Here is a 6000-nt window from a genome sequence, read left to right on the forward strand (position 1 = left end):
AGTCAATTTCGCCTCATACTGACCCTATGAGACAGAGTAGAACTGCCCCATAGAGTTTCCAAGGAGCGCCTGGTGGATTTGAACTGCTGACCCTTTGGTTAATAGCCATAGCACTTAACCACTACGCCACCAGAGTTTCCACATGATATATAGTCAAAAAAAAGAAAAAAGTGTATTTTTTCTTAATGAATACTTGTGTTTTAGTAATTGTACAGTGGTAAATGTGGAACGGGCACTAAGGGAGTATTAAAATGAGGCACAGTATATCCCAGTGGCCCTGTTTCTCACGTACAGTGGGTAGGTGTCTGCCAACAAAAGCACCAAAACTGTTTTTTTTTTATAGAGACACAGTATTTGGTTGTCACAGGATAGCTTTCAAAACACATTTTGGTATTATAGCATTGCACAAGCTATTGTCAGTGAGCTGGCCTCAAGTCATCCCTGCAAAGCTTGCTTAAAGTATGGGGATTGTATAACGTGAAAGTGTTAAGTACCTAGGGAAGTAGTAGTCTTGTAAATACATGTAATAAACTTGTAGCATATGTATAGTTTTACTGGCCTTTTTCTTACAAAATTAGACTATTTTAGTGTGAATATGATGTATGTAAGACCATGGACTTTTTTACACTATGGCTTAATTTTAAAGGTTCTAAATAATTTGTGTTTAAAGTTTGCCATTCTGCTAAAGTACCAGTGTATGTCTGTTATAATTGATTTGGTTGTAAAGTATATTTCAAAGTAAATTCTAGTGTAAGAACTCTTAAAATGGAAAAGGTTTAAGCTGCTAAGACACTTCCAATTTCTAAGAGATGTGAAATGCAGTAAGAAACCAAACCAAACACCTTGCCATCGAGTCGATTCCCACTCACAGTTGCCCTATAGGGCAGGGTAGAACTGCCCCACAGGGTTTCCAAGGAGTGCCTGGTAGATTCGAACTGCCAACCTTTTGGTTAGCATCTGTAACTCTTAAATACTATGCCATCAGGGCTTCTGAAATGCAGTGCAAGACTATTTTTTTTCCCCTTAAACTCAAAGATGAACTATTAGAGGGTCCCTCCAAATTTTACGATTCATTTTGGCTTTCACCAATTTTTGTAACCAAAAAAAAAAAAATTTTTTTTTTATTATACTAGTACAGTTTATTGTGCAATACCAATGTATTTTTTTGTCAAAAAAAAAAAGTGCAATCCAAGGGGATCACTTATGCAAAATATGTAATTTCTTACATAGTAATGTGATACATAACATGTTTTACCTACCTTAAGGGTAAATGCTAAATGGTAAGTTAACCTAATAATAAATTAAAAGAAAAAAGTGATGATAGGAGATTAATTTCAAAATTCTGATTGCACAGGCCCTGTTTTCTGATTTGGCAGCTCTTTCAATGTTTATAAGCTGAATGGCTAAGTTATATTTCTCCAAATAAATCTAGATGAAATAATATTTTCCATGTCTAATATTGCTATCCTAAAGACAAATTTATGCACTTAATGTATGTATAAGAATTTGAAGCATGAAATTAAACATAAAATCTTTTCTCAGGGCCCCCGCCCCAAAATGTTAGGTGCCGTTGAGTTTTTTCCAACTTCTAGCAACTCTGTGAACAACAGAACGAAACACTGCCCAGTCCTGCCACATCCTCACAATCACTGTTACGCTTGAGCCCTTTGTTACAGCCACAGTGTTACTCCATCTTGTTGAGGGTCTTCCTCTTTTTTGCTGTCCTCTACTTTCCCAACCATTATGTCCTTCTCCAGGGACTTAGCCCTCCTGATAACATGTCCAAAGTATGTGAGAAGAAGTCTCGCCATCCTTGCTTCTAATGAGCATTCTGGCTGTACTTCTTCCAAGACGGATTTGTTCCTTCTTCTAGCAGTTCATAGTATATCCAATATTCTTCACCAACACCATAATTCAAGGTCATCAATTCTTCCTCAGTCGTCCTTACTCATTGTCCAGCTTTCACTTATGTATATGAAGCAATTGAAAACACCATGGTTTGGATCAGGCTCACCTTAGTCCTCAAAATGACATCTTTGCTTTTTAACATTTTAAGAGGTCTTTTACAGCACATTTGCCCAATGCAATGCATCTTTTGATTTCTTGACTGCTACTTCCAAGGGTGTTGATTGTGGACCCAAGTAAAATGAAATCCTTGACAACTTCAGTCTTTTCTCCATTTATCATGATGCTGCTTATTGGTCTAGTTGTGAGGATTTTTGTTTTCTTTATGTTGAGGTATTATCCATACTGAAGGCTGTGGTCTTTGATCTTCATCAGTAAGTGCTTCGAGTCCTCTTCTCTTTCAGCAAGCAAGGTCGTGTCATCTCCATAACAAAGGTTGTTGATGAATCTTTCTCCAATCCTGATGCCCCATTCTTCTTCACATAGTCCGGCTTCTCAGATTATTTGCTCAGCATACAGATTGAATAGGTATGCTGACAGAATGCAACCTGACACACACCTTTCCTGGCTTTAAATATGTGGTATCCACTTGTTCTGTTTGAATGACCACCTCTTGGTCTATGTACAGTTCCTCAACAGCACAATTAAGTGTTCTGGAATTCTCATTCTTCACAATGTTATCCATAATTTGTTATGACTCACAGAGTCGAATGCCTTGCATAGTCAGTAAAATACAGGTAAACATCTTTCTCGTATTCTCTGCTTTCAGCCAGGATCCATCCGACATCAGCAAAGATGGTCCTTGTTCCGCATCCTTTTCTGAATCCAGCTTGAGTTTCTGACAGTTCCCTGTCAGTGTACTGCTGCAACTGTTTTTTGAGTGATCTTCAGCAAAACTTTACTTGTGTGTGATATTAATGATATTGTTTGATAACTTCTCCATTCTGTTAAATGGGTACAAAAATGGATTTTTTTCCAGTTGGTTGGCCAGGTAACTGTCTTCCAAATTTCTTGGCATAGACAAGTATCTCTCCCCCTTCCCTTCCCTCCAGCATTAAGTAACACAGCTAAATCGTGTCTTTGTGGAATTTTAATTTGTAGTATTTTGTTAAAGTCAGGCACATATAACCACTAGTTAATACAGAATTTGATATCTGGACATGGGGTGCTACAAGTAATAAAATTTAAAGAAAAATGAAATATTGACTTAGTGAAGAAATTGGGTTATAGGCTATGAGGATACAAACACTGGGAACTGGAAGCTTGTGATCTTTACTATGCAGCAAGAAAACGTTTGGTCTACATGTTGCCTTCTATAGCTGGGGACACGGCTGACTAAAGACAGGGTTAGGAAGAATGGGAAGAAAATAATCAGAAGTGTCTTAGTTATTTGGAGCTGCTACAACAACAACAAAATAACACGAATAGGTGACTTTAAAAACCGGAAATTTATTTTCTCACAGTTTAGGAAGCTAGAACTCTGAATTCAGGGCGTGGTGCTAGGGGGAGAACCTGCTTTGTCTATTTCAGCTTCTAGGACCTGCCAGCAATCCTTGAAGTTCCTGGGCTTGTCGGTGCATCTGCTGTGTGTGTCTGTCTTCATATGGTGTCTTCCCTTTGTGCATCTCTGTCTATTCTGCTCCTTTTATAACACAAAAGGGATTAGGTTTAGGACCACTCTACAATGGTGTGACCTCATTAACATAACAAATTAAAAAAACCCGTTTCCAAGCAGGGTCATATTTGCAGGTACAGGGGTTAGGATTTCAATATATTTTTGAAGGACAAGATTAAATCCATAACAAGGAATCTGGCACGTGTTGGGCCATCTGGCTTTCAGCGTAACTCTGAATAACACCAATCTGAAGTAGAAAGCTTGGAGTAAAGGTAGAAGAAAATACTTTTTTGGACATGACAACTCTGTTGTCTTCAAGGGAAGTTAACTGAGAGTCAACCTGAAGGGTGAAAAATGTACCTAGACTTCATATTAAAGATAATCTCACTGATGTCTGTGAAACTATAGAGTTAGAAGGATAAAAGTCTTCTCTCACCTTCCCAAGAACCTCCCCTTAAGAATTATCTGCTAATCAGAGGCCAGTAGGCTCTTGGCTGGCAAAAATGATTCTGTCCTAACAGCATAAGTCTATTTTAAATTACTTTCACGCAGTAGCATTTAAGCTTAAGCTTTTGGTAATTTTCAGAGCAGAGATACCAATAGATAAAATAGGAGAATTCACTGGTTTAAAGACATGTCAAACTAGATAATTTGGCTATGGTTGTTAATAGAAGGAGTTAACCGAAAATAAGTAAACTGAAGGCCCACTAAGTTTTTAAGGAAATTGTATTGCCAGGGAAATCCCTGGCTTGCCTAGCAACAGCCTGTAACCTTTCCTCACGTGACCACTTCCAGATGCAAATACCCACCAATAAAAACTGGGCTGTGAAAGCTGTGTAGTGACCAGGAAATATGTCATATTCACCGCAGACTTTTCCATGGATAAAATGTACAGGGAAGATCCACACATAGGGTAGAAATAGTATCTGTGGAAGGTAATTAAAAAAAACCAAACCCACTGCCATCGAGTTGATTACAACTCATAGCAACCCTATAAAAAAATGTGGCAAATTTCTCTGAAATTAGCACCAGCATTGTACTCCTTTGACATGTCTGAGAGTCCTTGGTATTTCATCTAGTGGGCTTAAGTGTTTTTTCTTTTATTATTAGGTATACAGCGTACATTACTGATTATACAATTGTGAGGCCACTAGTCTAGAGAGTATAATATTATGATTATGGTAGCCTTTGAGGGACATGAAAATTTGAGTAATATCTGCTATTTACTCGGCATTCTGTCTGATTTTTTTTTTCTTCTTTAACAAAAGAGTTGAAACTCTCTATTAGGTTTTGTGCTAGCACTCTTGACCTAACGCCAGTCTAGAAATGGTGTTTTCCAACTAAATAATATAGACTATTTCAAGCTAAGGAAAAGAAGAAAAAAACAAAAATAACAACACTTTTAAGTGCTTATTATAACACTGTTGTTGTTAGGTGCCTTTAAGTTGATTTCAACTTATAGCAACCCCATATGATAGAGTAGAACTGCCACTAGGGGTTTTGTTGGCTGTGATTTTTTGGAAGCAGATCACCAAGTCTTCCTCCTGCAGAACTACTGGATGGGTTTGAACTGCTAACTTTTAGGTTAGTAGCCTAATGGTAGCCCTTTCCACCACCAGGTCTCCTTATTATAACACTGTTGTTGAGTAACGCAGAGTTGATTGCAACTTATAGCAACCCTATAGGAAAGAGTAGAACTGCCCCAATAGGGTTTCTAAGACTGTAATAAATCTTTGCAGAAGCAGACTACCACATCTTTCTCCCATGGAGCAGCTGGAGGGTTGGAACCATTAGCCTTTAGGTTAACAGTCAAGCTCTTAACCGTTGTGCCACCAGGGCTATTTTATCACACCAGAGATAAGCAAAATAACTTAAATATGTATTATAATTTTCACAACCTATAGTGTGTGTTTATACATTGGACAAAACATGTTTACTTAAATGATGAGACATACTTACCCGTTATTCTGCTGTCTATTCTTAAATCATGCTATTTTCTTATAGGCAATTTATTGTCCGTGTATTTTCATAGCAGAAAAAAAAATGTTTTCCATGTTATGTCTAGAGAACCATTACCTGCTGTACTTTTTCAAAAGAAAATATATTACATGCCTTCGAGAATGGATCAAGAAAACAAAATGCTCATTACTGATAAAAGAAGGATCATTATTTACAAAATAAAAGGTGGGTTACATGGTATAGCTAGTTAATTATAAAAGTCAGAATTTGTACTTCGAACCATTTGTTGCTTGGTAAGATAATATTTCTTTAACATTTTATTCTGAATGTCAGTGCTCATCATTTCAGTGCCTATATGAAGCATATGCTATTTCATATTTAATTCAACATTACTGGAGAGGTAAAGGAAGTTGTTATGGCAACTGAAGCATGAAAATAATAAGTTCACTTAGAAGGCTGTTTAACACTTTCACTTCAATGTGACTCTCAGCTGGAATATGTGATATAGAAACACTCAGTTT

This window comes from Loxodonta africana, chromosome 21 (assembly GCF_030014295.1).
Source record: "Loxodonta africana isolate mLoxAfr1 chromosome 21, mLoxAfr1.hap2, whole genome shotgun sequence".
Classification (NCBI taxonomy): domain Eukaryota; kingdom Metazoa; phylum Chordata; class Mammalia; order Proboscidea; family Elephantidae; genus Loxodonta; species Loxodonta africana.